The sequence below is a fragment of the Rhagoletis pomonella genome, unplaced genomic scaffold (assembly GCF_013731165.1).
Source record: "Rhagoletis pomonella isolate Grant_MI unplaced genomic scaffold, Rhpom_1.0 Rhpom_scaffold_00001, whole genome shotgun sequence".
Lineage (NCBI taxonomy): Eukaryota > Metazoa > Arthropoda > Insecta > Diptera > Tephritidae > Rhagoletis > Rhagoletis pomonella.
Genome location: NW_023458555.1, coordinates 18407557 through 18420743, shown reverse-complemented (window position 1 = coordinate 18420743; position 13187 = coordinate 18407557). Strand labels below are relative to the sequence as shown.

The 13187-nt window shown below is 36.1% G+C and overlaps 1 protein-coding gene across 2 annotated transcripts in view; it reads left to right on the top strand.

Annotated features, from left to right (window-relative positions):
• LOC118740354 (probable multidrug resistance-associated protein lethal(2)03659) overlaps positions 1-13187 on the top strand; it is a 138556-nt gene that overhangs the window by 85282 nt on the left and 40087 nt on the right. Inside the window, exon 2 of one of the 2 annotated variants that reach the window (XM_036471860.1) lies at positions 965-1208. The exons of the other annotated variant lie outside the window; for it this stretch is intronic. The gene's annotated coding sequence lies outside the window, so the exon portion shown is untranslated. The remainder of the gene's footprint in view (positions 1-964; positions 1209-13187) is intronic. 2 annotated transcript variants of the gene reach the window in all.

Below are 13187 nucleotides of genomic sequence, written 5' to 3'. Positions count from 1 at the left end.
GATAGAGATAGAGATAGAGATAGAGATAGAGATAGAGATAGAGATAGAGATAGAGATAGAGATAGAAATAGAGATAGAGATAGAGAGAGATGGAAGCCAAGTTCAGGTATCACTGCATAATCATGCAGACAGTCAGAAAGTTTTCCTCCAACTATCAGTGCTCTCCAACACTAAATACAAGCTAAGAAAGCTTTACATTTCAAAGAGTAGACGCAAATTGAAGAAAAGTATAAATTTTCCCGAAAAATAAGTTTAACCAAAACGTTGGACAGGCATGCCAATTTAGAAGATATGTATGTATTCACTTATACAATTATTACATTGCACACGCTTTACTCTGTGTGATTTTCCGGCATGTTGACCTTTACCTGCTTACTTATGTATGCATGTATGTCCTTTTTCAACTTGGCACAAAAACCTCTTTTTCAAATGAGAGCACAAATACAAGCTAAACAAGTAAAGAAGTCTAAGTTTGGGCAAAACCGAATATTAAATACCCGGCGCACGTATTAAATAACGTTTTTTTACCTTTCTGAGGCTGTTTTTTTTAACCCTATTTCAAGCATTTGCGATGATATGCTTAGATATAGCATTGCATTACAAGAGGGCGGTGGAATGCCCATTTTCCAATTTTTTTTTTTATGAGTGTGTTATTTTATGCTTAAATTCTACTTCACATACCAATTTTCAACAGTATTTACGATAATATTTTAGTTTTTGCATTTTTCGAAAATACCGTTATATGTATGTATATAGATAGGAGGTGGGCGTAGTTACCGTCCGATTTTGCCCATTTTCAATACCAATCAATGTAACTTGGATAAAGGAAACCTAAATGCTAAAGTTCGTGATATCGTATACACGGACGGACGGACGGACAAACAGACTTTGTTTACACGACTTTTCTCTTTATTTTAGCATTAATGTATAGTATACATATGTCTATATCTCTCCCATTTTTTAGGCTCTTACAAACGATATTTATGGGAACCAAGTTATGTATACATAATACCCTTGTGCACAAGCGCACTTGGGTATACAAATTATGAATGCATTCCGGTGTGCGTTTACTTTACTTTACATACTTAGATACCGGCGAAACCTGTTGCTGCGATCAATGGCAAAAGTGCAGTCTGAATATTGTAAACAAAACAGCTGCGTTGGCTGAAATTGCTGCAGCAGCAAAGAGGAAAAAAATATGCAAGGAGGTGAGTGCACATATGTACATAGAAACATACGTACATACATACTACATATGCACGTACAATAAATATCTAATCTAAAATGGTAGTATTCTACCTGAAAACGATATAACTAATCTGTATCCTTTGTGTGAGATATTTTTTTACTTATCATAATCACAATAATGCCGGATTTCCACTAAGCATTGAAATGAAAAATAAATTTTGTGCTATTTAAACATGTCATCTGAAAACAAACATAGCCCTTTCGACCCCGACGTTGTCTGGGAGCAACTTGGCATATTTATAGGCTTGGCACCAGCGTTGCTTTTATTTTTGTTTCATTTAACTTAATGATAATGGTATGTGTCTTTTTGAAATGTGATAAAAAACTCTATTGTGAATCACTTAGCAAAGATATTGCAAAATACTACACCAATCTTGGCGACGTCAGCAAGACGTCAGAGCCACAGCCCCTAAATGTGTAAATATCAAATAAAATGTGATTGACAACTAAACAGGTTGCAACCCTACAAAAAAAATAATATCTAATTGCGCATCTGGAGACCAAGCTCTTTCATTTGACACCTCATTTCTTGTAATCTAATGAACAGCCCTAATTTTTTTAAATTAAATTAAGTGTGCAAATTTAATGTCATTAACAAAAGAATGCCCTCGCGTATTTTACATAAATAATTTTTAAATACGTGGCAACCACATTGAAAACAATATCCTGTCACTTGGTACCTCAGTTTAAAGTCCAACAAACGGTGAAGATCTTCTCATTTTTAAAAAGTGGCAACCCGACTCAAAAAGTAATATATTATTGAACATCTAAAATCAGAGCTCTTTTATTTGACACCTCATTTCCCGTAATCCAACGAACACCGCGGATCATATAATAATTTAGAAAGGTGGCAATCTTATAGGAATTTACAGTACTAAAGATAATATTCCTATCGAAACAGATCATACTTAAAAAAATTAGATATAGAAAAAGATGGTAATTTTTAATTAGGTGGCAACCCTATTCAAAAAATGAAAGCTCTCGTACATGCAAAGACCATGCCCTTTCATTTGGTATCTTACTTTGTAATCCAACGAACGGCGAAAATCTTTTTACTTTTAAAAAGGTGGCAACCCTATTCAGAAAAATAATACATTATTGCACATGTAGAGGCTAAGTCTTTTCGTTTGACAATGGCGATGCAGAACTGATGTCTACGCTTATTATTATTGAATATAGTAATTTTAGTAACAGATGGCAACCTTATTCAAAAAAGTAAAACATTAGTGATTTTCTAAAGGCCTTTCATTTAACACGTCATCTTTTGTTTTTTAGACAGTTGGCAACCCCATTAAAATTCTAAATAAAAAATATCACTCTCCTATCGATACAAAGAATATAAGAGAACATCACGTCAAAATCCATTCAGTCGTTTTCGAGATTACCGCGTACAAAGAATCCCGACTTTCCTTTATACTATGTATAGATTAGCAATCAGCTAATAAATATGTACTATTGAACCCGCATGGCGTTAAAATGCCCAAAATGGAGTTTCAAAACACTTAAAACTATTTCAAATGTTAGAGTTATAAGCGATCCGAGTGTAATATTTCCTCTAAATCCATGCAACCGTTTCTGAGTTTCTTACTTCAAAAACTAAAACCTTACCGTACATCTAAAGGCCCATGTCTTTAATTTCCCCTCATATTTTTGAAACTCGAAAAAAGGGTGCAAATCGAATGACATTCACAAAAAACTACTTTTCGTATACGTAATCAAAAATATTTTCAAACTAAAGCTTTCATAAGTCTCTTTGAACTGATACATGTTTTAATTAACTGATGACTTAATTTAAATTTGAACTTTTAAACATGTGACAACGCCCATAAATATAATTTATAAATAAAGCCTTTACAAACCCATTACGACTGATTAGATTCGATTTAGAGGAGGGAGCAAGTCACCTAGTTACCGCGACCGAAACGATCTATTGTAACAAACCTCTATTAAACTACAAGTCATCTTTGATCCACGTACTGTTAAGAAACCTCCCGAGGTCCTTTGGCTGAATGCAATTTAGGTCGTGTGTTTCTAGGTACGGTGATCCTAGAAAGCGAAGTCTGGTCCTGGTAAGGGCTTCACAGTGGCACATAATGTGCTCTGCTGTTTCATGTTCTTCGTTACACAACCTGCACAGGTTGACAAGTGTTTCATTACCCTACAGTGGCCAGTAAGAAAGCCTGTAACAATTCTTACTTCATGCCTACTGAGGTGAAGGAGTTCTTCGGTCCTCCTTGTTGATATAACCGGAATGGAGGACTTGGCCTGTCTGTTACCTTACGTATTGGTCCAGTAATGTTGTGCTTCGTTCTTCATCCAGATATAGTAGTTCCGTATAACGGAGCTCCATGGCAGACCGGTAAAGGGTCCTGGGCCTATGAATCCCTGTGCAGCCCCTTTCCTGGCGAGAATATCTGCCACTTCATTGCCCATGACTCCACTGTGTCCCGGTACCCATATGAGGTATACCCGGTTCCTTGAGGCGATCAGTATTAAAAGTTGAAGACAATCCCACACCAGCTTTGAGGTGACCTCGTGCGCTTTCAGAGCGAGGAGCGCCGCTCTGCTGTCCGAGTGTATATAGATGTGTTTTTTGGTTGCCCCACTTTCTACATACTGCCTCAGACAAAGTTCAATGGCGTGAACCTTGGCCTGAAAGACAGAGTTACCCTGCCCCATGCTGGTGAAAAGGAGCAGTCTGGGTTGTATAACGTAGACTCCTGCTCCGACGCCGTGGTCAGTCTTTGAGCCGTCAGTATACCAGATGTGGCTGTCCTTCGACTCGTCTCATCTTTTAATAATTCAACCAACTTGTTAAATGATTTTAATATCACTTTTTAAACACGTGGCAACCCTCTTCAAACATTCTAAATGTGCAAACTAAATATTTCTTAATGCTCTTTCACTTGGCACCCGTATTTTCATATTTCACATAACTTGTGTAAAAGTAAACCAAATTCATCTTTTCAAACAGGTGACAACCCCCTACAAAATATTTACCAACTACAACCTTCTCAAACTCCTTTCATATGGCGCCTCTATAATTTTTATTTATTTTTCTTAAAGGAGGTAATTCTTTTCGAAATCGTAAAATTTAGGCGTGTTTTTTTTACACACATATACATCTACGCTTAATGTGTAAAAAAAGAAGCCTCGAAAATTTCCATTTAAAAACAAGTAATTCTGATTTTATCGATAGTATTCATAAGCACGCATAAAGTATGTTTTAAGCGCAGATACGTATGCGTGTAAAAAAAACACGCCTTTTATTGCACATCTACATCCCAAACTCTTTAAATTGTGAAAATCGAACGAACGGTGCAGATCTGATGACCTGGACAAAAAATCGTATATATATGTAGATATGCCATGACGTGTATCTTCTATGAGTTAATATTTGACCAGCGGCGGCGGTCACAACTTCGATTCATTTTTATACCCGAGCGCACTTGTGCACAAGGGTATTATAACTTTGTTCACATAACGGTTGTTTGTAACAGGCAAAACGAATCGAGATAGATATAGACAAATGTATACATAAATGATCAGAATGAAAAGAGAAATCGATTAAGCGCTGACTGTCTGTCCGTCCGTCCGTCCGTCCGTCCGTCCGTCCGTCCGTCCGTCCGTCTGTGCACACGATAACTCGAGTAAAAATTGAGATATCTTAACGAAACTTGGTACGTGAACTTCTTTTGGGCGTGGGACGGATGGTATTGAAAATGGGCGAAATCGGATAATAACCACGCCTACCTCCCATATAACGGTAATTTTAAGAAATACGAAAACTGCGATATTTTAGTAACTACTGAAGATAATTCACTCAAAATTGATACTTACAATGAGTTTCAGACGGAAAACATGAATATTATAAATTTTTGGAAAATGGGCGTAGCCACGCCCACTTATGGTTACATGTGTATATCTTGGTAACCGCTGCACCAATTTCTTCCAAACTTGGCACAGTTGTTGGCCTTAGTACAGCTTACTAAATGGCTGAAAATTTTAAAAATCGGACAATAACCACGCCTACCTCCCATATAACGGTAATTTTCAGAAAAACGAAAACTGCGATATTTTAGTAACTACTGAAGATAATTCACTCAAAATTGATATTTGCAATGAGTTTTAGACGAAAAATAAGAATATTACAAAATTTTGGCAAATGGGCGTAGCCACGCCCACTTATGGTTACATGTGTATATCTTGGTAACCGCTACACCAATTTCTTCCAAACTTGGCACAGTTGTTGGTCCTGGTACAGCATACCAACTGGCCGAAAATTTCTAAAATCGGACAATAACCACGCCCACATCCCATATAACGGTAATTTCGAGAAATACAAAATCTTCGGTAAATCAGTAAATATTGAAGCTAATTTATTCAAAATTGATGATTGGAACAATTCTTTACCAAGAAATACGTTTATGACAAAATTTTGGAAAATGGGCGTAGCACCGCCCACTTGTGATCACATATATGTATCTCGCTAACCGTTCTAGCAATTTGTACCAAGCTCGGTATGGTTATTGTGCTTGCCACATAAAAGGAAACCGTTGAAAATTGTTGAAATCGGACTAAAATTGAGGCCGCTTTTCATATAACGGTAAATTTCAGATATGCTTGAAACTGCAATATTTCGAAATTTGAGGACGCTAATTTACTTAAAATGTATACACCCCGGCTTATCATGTAGTGGTAGCTTTCGGAAAGGTGGAAAACATATATTTAATACTTGCGCCGGGTATTTAATGTTCGGCTCCGCCCGAACTTAGACTTTCTTACTTGTTATTATTTCGTTTAATACTGCGAAACTCTTTATTACTTTTAATATTAACTTAGGTCCCGTATATGAACTGATATTCGTGTTCGTGTTCGTCTTCGCTTTATCTTCGTCTTAGGAGTTATGTATAATTTAGTTAAATTCGAATTTTGAAAAAGCATAGGGGTATTTTCGAAGTCTTGCAAATCCCATGTTGCGGGCTTTGCAAGATTTCGAGAATACCTCTTAGAGTTTTTTTTATTAATTTCCGCCTTAGTTTTTGGTTTTATTTGATTTTTTTTTTCAATAATCGTATGGAAGAAAAAAAAATGCCAGTAAGGCGGCCGGTGTGGTTTAGTGGTCAGAAGTGCGCACTACCATACCGCACGGCCTGAGATCGAGCCCAGTTTCAGACCAACTCAAACAAAATAAAGCTTTTTTTCTAAGCGGTCGCCCCTCGGCAGACAATGAAAACCTTCCGAGTGAATTTCTACCATTTAAACACAACTAAAAAAAATGTAATCGCCGTTCGGAGGCGGCGTAAAACTGTAGGTCCCTCCTCTTTGTGTGACAACATCATGGTGCACGTCACAAATCGTAGGAGAAGCTCGGCCAAACACTAACGTAAGTGCCAATCTATTATTGTTATTAAGTTATCAAAACCATTGGGGAAAATTTCCTTAAATTCGGTGCAAATTTGAAAAAAAAACAAGAAAAGAAGCAGCTTTTTCAGATTCTTCTATTTAAAAAGTTATTAACTGTTAAAGTTGCACAATTCACCATACAAATTTCATTGATTACATAGAAGTTTCGGAATGTTGGTGCTGCCAGATGATGAAAATAGTAAAAAAAAAGTCGCGGGTTTTTTTATTGAAAATTTTCATTTTATATTGAAATACTGTTTTACATAAAGAAAGCATCGCAGGAAAAGTATTGATTTTAATAAAAATTTGAATTATTTATCGACTTATCGATTTTTATAGAAAAAGCGCCGCGATTTTTTATAAAAAATTTTCATTAGTTATCGAAGTATTGGTTGGTATTAAAAAAGCGGCGCATGCGAAAATTTTCAATAAAAATCGCGCATTTCTTGGAAAAAAGCGAATTAGAGAAAACAACTGTAATAGAAATAAGTTTTACTAAAAAAAAAATATTTTTAATGCATATTTACTGAGCTAAATTTTTTGCTCGAAAAATAATCGTTATGTCTTGTTTTTTTTTTGTTTAGAAAATAAAACTTTTTTTGTTTTCCTTATGGAGCGGTAATGAACTAAAAATCGTCAAATAAATGTCATCAAAAGTAGGTACATACATATGTGACATTCTTACGGTTAAGATCTAAAACTAAAATTGAGACAAAAACCAAGATAAAGACGAATACGAAAACGACGGCGAAGCCGAAGGCCAACACGAATGCATACGAAGGCGATCACGAATACGAAGTTGAATACGAAGGTTAACACGAAGACGACGAGGGCACTTACAATTACAATTACGATTACGATTAGCATTACCTTTACCTTTGTCATAATGATTAACTTTAGCATAACCATTACCCTAACAACTACTTTTATCAATACCATTGCCATTACCATCATTATTTTCATATTTATATCTAGCAGTTGCACGACAAAAAGAAACCCGCAAATTAAGTTTTATTTTATAAGCAAAAAAATAAAACTCGATAAATAACGGTTATTTTCCAGTCAAAAAATTAAACTAAAAAAATTATTACACAAAAATATTTTTGCATATTGAACCAAACCTCTATATCCATATGTTATTCAACGGTCTGACAATTCTTCTGAATTTGACCTTGAGATGATCTTATCATGACCTCAAGATGACCTTGAAGAATCAAGGGATCCACATTATTGATTTTTTTCTTTATTGGATAACTTTAACGGACATCGGATTCGGTTTCAGCGAATCGAAAACCCCATATATATGAATTTTCAGGTTTATTAAATGAGATGTTCAATGTGCTGAAACTTTTTGATTTGTAAGCCTGTGTTATTAAATTTGTGTTTTTCTTAAATAAAATTTAAAAAATACAACTCAGTATCGCTGAAGGTAGTCAGAGTCCTTATGAAGGCAGAATTTCTCCTTCAGAATGATTTTTAGGTGTCGCAACCAGGGTTTGCAAAATTTTAATTTTCTTAATTGCAAATAAATCGAAAAAAAAATTTACCTGAAATCTGATAAATTTGACATAAGTATTATTGAAACTAATTCATATAAGTTCATAAAAACGCTAAGTTATAGCTGGTCAAAATTTCAAACCCTAGTAGCGACCCCAATGTTTTTTCTCTTTTATTTTACAAACTTTCGTGGATGTCTTAATTTTCCACATAGAACAAAATTAAGGTGTGTCCCATGATGTTGACATTTTTAAGGACCACCCTAATGTATAGTTCTTCTCACTGCTCCTTTTTTGACCGCAGTTGTACATAATTTTTTAAAGTACGCATCCTTAAGAACAGTGTCGGGTTTGCCCTAAGGCCCTGGCCTAGGGCGACCAATGCGGCATAAAAATGTACTGACGGTAACAAGACACGCACGACCCAAACACCCAGGTTTAAGGACTTTTATAATAAATTTTATTTTATTACCAACCTTACGAAATTAAGTACGTCAAAAGTTAAATAAAAGGCCAAAGCTTCACAAACGGGTTTTTTTTACAGACTTCGAAGATATTTTTTCCGAAGAAAGTCTCCACTTTCGTGTCCAGTGCAGTATAAAAAAAAGAGTATTGCAAGAGTGATATCAGTGTGTTGGGATGGCTAAGAGATGAAGGCCTTCAAACCGTTTACCCAAACGTGGATATCGCACTTCGCATATGTGTGTGTACTCCCGCCAACAACAGGTAGAATGCCAGTAAAAGCATAGGCAGATAGCAACGTGGATCCGGATTAACGACGCGACGAAAATCCTACCCTGACACTTTTTTAATAAAATTTAACTCCAAAAATTTTAATTATCTCTTAATAAAATAAATATGACGAAATAAAATTAAACAAAAGCAGTAAAATACATTGTGTAAATCTAATAAAATAAAATATAAAAATTATTCCCAATCGCTTCAATCGAGCTTGGTCCAACCGTCGCGTAGTTTTTTTGTTTGCTTTTTGGCCAGTGTTGTCAAAAAAAAATTCCTCTGATCCGCATTAATTTTGAGGATTAGCTGTAGGACCGGATCAACTGAAGTTAATTCTCGAAATAATTCCGAATTGGGTTTATCCGGATTAACGCTGCCGTCTATATATGCTTTACGTATATTGGGCTGCGATGAGAATGGTAATGAATGGTCAAACGCAGTCCTATCATCTGTAGTTCAACGACAAGGTAGAAAACAGCCATGCCCAGCGCTGGCAGAACTCTATAAGCAAGTGCAAAAATTTAGCCAGCTCTGGTGTAAAACGACAAATGTTAGCCGCAAGAAATGCAGAGATCGTTGTTATTTATCGATAATATATTTCGATAAAAGTCGGCAAAAAGGTGAATTAATAGATATATTATAGTACCTAAATAATGGGAGCCTGAGATAGGGGCGGCTAGTACTTTAGGGCCTAGGGCGAACAGGACTGCAAATCCGTTACTGCTTAAAAAATATTACACCGTAAACATTAATTTCATTAAACAACAAGGCTTCGTACTATAGAACACGAGGAAGTCGACAATATTGTTTTCTGTCCATAGCTTAGCACCTGAAGTAGAAGATATCTAAACACGAGCAAAAATTTGTCAAACCCTCAGAGGGTTTGTCGTAAGTTTTTTCTATGCCAACAACAACAATAAACGATTGTTTCCAATGCGTAACTTTGCAATGTTTACAGATACATATGTATGTATGCACATTAGGGTGGTCTTTAAAAATCAAATGAAAGACTTCAGTCTCACCTGCTCAATCGGTAATACCACGGTCATAGATATCACATATAAATGTTGGTCCTGATTGGAGATGGTTAACTTTAGAAATCTTGGTCAAGGCGTGTCGCACAAGGTCTAAAGTTCTGATTCCTCTATAGAGACTCAAAAAATTAAATTTCTTTTTTTTTCATCTAATACCCAAAATCGATTCTACCATAGTCGAATATATCACATATAAATTTTGGTCCCGATTGGAGTCAGTTACGACATCTTAATAGGGTAATCTGAACTTTGACACCTGTTCCCCACACCTAAAGTGAAATCTAATGTAAAAATTTGTTTCCCACATTTAAGGACCACCCTAATGTACATATGTACTTATTTTAATTTTCCACTTAAAATAGGGCACTCATCAAATTACTTTTTCATTTACCTTCTTTCATCACCCAACGCTATAATCTCCCTATTTGCCCAGTTCATTGGCATGGCATGAACGCCCAGCAATACAATTAACAATTTTTAAACGTACAAATAATTAAAGTATTAAAGAAAAAAAAAAAAAAATTAGCAACTGGCAAAAATATAAAAATTCTTTCTCTTCCAGTATTTTATTTATGCTCTGTGATTTTGTTTTCCACTACAACCGGCTGTTTCTGTGGTGGCTTCGCTCCATTTGTCGTACCAGGTATAATAAGAAACACATGTTGCTTCGCTCTTAGCCGCTTGTGGTGGTTAGGCGCTTATAGTGCCAGGAAAATGAACTGAGCGCCACTGACGCCACTCTTCTGGCGGGAACATGAAAAATTATTGTGAAGAGCAAAAGTGTCTCTCAAGTAGTTACTATACATTATGTACAGTGACGAACAAAAGTATTGGCAAAGTGAATTTTTCTAAAAAATCTGAACAAAAAGTTGCAAATTAGTGTGCAAATTTAATGAATTTTCCTGAGTTTTGCACAAAGTTTAGAGATTTTATTATGTTTTCTGGTGTAAAATGAACAATATTTTTATAAAAAATGATCGAAAATAAATTAGAATAAAGAACTTTGCATATATTGCGAAAAATTCACTGTGCCAATACTTCTCTTCGGCACTGTACCTACATGCGAAAAGATGTTTGTAAATACAGTATATGCCAATGAATTATGAATGGTAAAACATCTTACAATATTTTGGTTAATCAGTTGATAGTTTTCTATCTTGAATTTCAATGCGTTTTTTGCACAGAAATTCAATTCTGTGCAGCAGTTTTAAAAACTTTTCAACAATAGCTGGCTGATCCACTACAAAATTGATGTGTCCATGAGGCCAAAATGAAATGATCACCGACGCCAGGTCGACCCCGGGAATACCCGCATCAGTTGCAAATGAAGTGAGAAGAGCGCCGGAGGACTTGCAACTTCGCCTCTGGCGTGAGAAATCTTTCGTCAACTGTAAGGTCATTGTCCCATCCCCCGAAGCGCGATGACAGAGTGGAAGTTTCGTTCGGTGATCATGCTTCGTCGGACCCGGAGCGATGCGCAAGCTGCTTTATTCGATGATTCACTATTCATGCTTCGGCAGACAAAACCAAGCATCGAGAAGTAGATTATATCACCAAGGTCTTCAAACTGACAATGGTCACTGTCATCACGTCAGATGAAGCTCTACGAACTAAAGGAAGAGCTTCAAAAATACACACAAGCACCACTGGACCCGGCATTATTTAGACGACAATAAACGCTTCAACGCCGAGAGAGACCTGCGTAACTCTGACTCTATTGTGGTCTAGATATTGTAGTAGATAAATTTGTGCAACAAATTCGTTAATGCTAGTGGACAACACTCACGGTCTTCGCCGTCGTACGGTGCGCACTGACAGTAATGTTGCTGCCGTAGCCGATATTGTGTGACTCAGTCCTGGAGCATCGACACGTCATCGATCTCAAAACTCAACATTTCACCCACCAGTCTGATGCGTATTTTGCACAGACCTCGCATTATTCGCTTACAAGGTTACAATTGAATCAGATTTTGAAGGCACACTACCTAACATCCGCTTCTTTATCGCATCTCAGTTTGGGTACACGATAAGAAGAGGCATAATAAGGGATTTTTTGTGGTCGGAAATTGAAGACATAGACTTGGACGACCTTTGGTTTCAGCAGGATGGCGCGCCAGGCCACACAGTCCATGCCACAACCGATCTGTTGAACGCCGAATGCGATAGTTGGCGCTTCTGGTGTTTTTAAATAAATATCATGAAAAGTAGATACATATGTGACACTCTTAAGGTTAAGGACTATTAATAAGATTAAAACTAAACCTAAGACAACATTGAAAAAAAATTAAAAAATATAAAAAAATTTTTTCGAATAGCGATCGCCCCTCGACTGGCAATGGCAAACCTCCGTGTATTTCTGCTATGAAAAACCAGCTTCTCATAAAAATACAATCCCCGTTCGGAGTCAGAGGGGAAGCTCGGCCAAAGAGTAACACATTTATTTGTGAGCGCTAATCTATTATTATTATTATTAAGTCGAATACAATTACGACGGCGGCGAAGAACACAAAAGTGGATACAGCGAAGGCGATCACGAACAGGAAGACAAACACGGAGACGAAGGAGAGAAAAAAAATGCTAGGGCGAATTATCCGGATATTCAACTTGCACAGTTTTTTTTTATCTAAATTACAATTTTTGAGGGTTATTTGAAAATTCTAAGTATGATTTTTTTCATCTTGACCTAAAACGAGTGTTGCATTCTAAGCATGCAAACAGATGATGGATATTACTTGGAGTTTATCCCCTGACCTAATGCATTGGTGCTAGTGAGGCCAATATTACTCTATGGTGCGCTAAACCGCAACAGAAAGGAAGAACATATCTCACTATTGTGTACAACAGGAACACTGAAAACAACTCCAACGGCTGCACTAGAAAAATATTCTCAATGTACTACCTATCAGAGTTGGGCATTATTCGAATAAATTGTTATTTAGATAATTATTCGAATAAAATTTTATCCGTAATATAATTATTCGCAGATAACTTATTCACGAATTGCTTGCGAATAATTTATTCGTTATTTTATTCGTTATTTTAAATAATGAATAAAAACTCATTTTTAAAACATTGAGCCACCTTTTACTTTTATTTCTATTGTCAAGTATTGTGAGTTAGCTGAATTCTGTTTACTATTTTATCAAGAATACTAGCCCATTCCCTTTGGTTTCGCGGCACCTGATAAGATTTTTCGCGTTGGCCAGTGCAAGAATAGAGTTGAAAACCAAATATGGGTAAGGTAAAAATTCTTAATTTAGGTTGA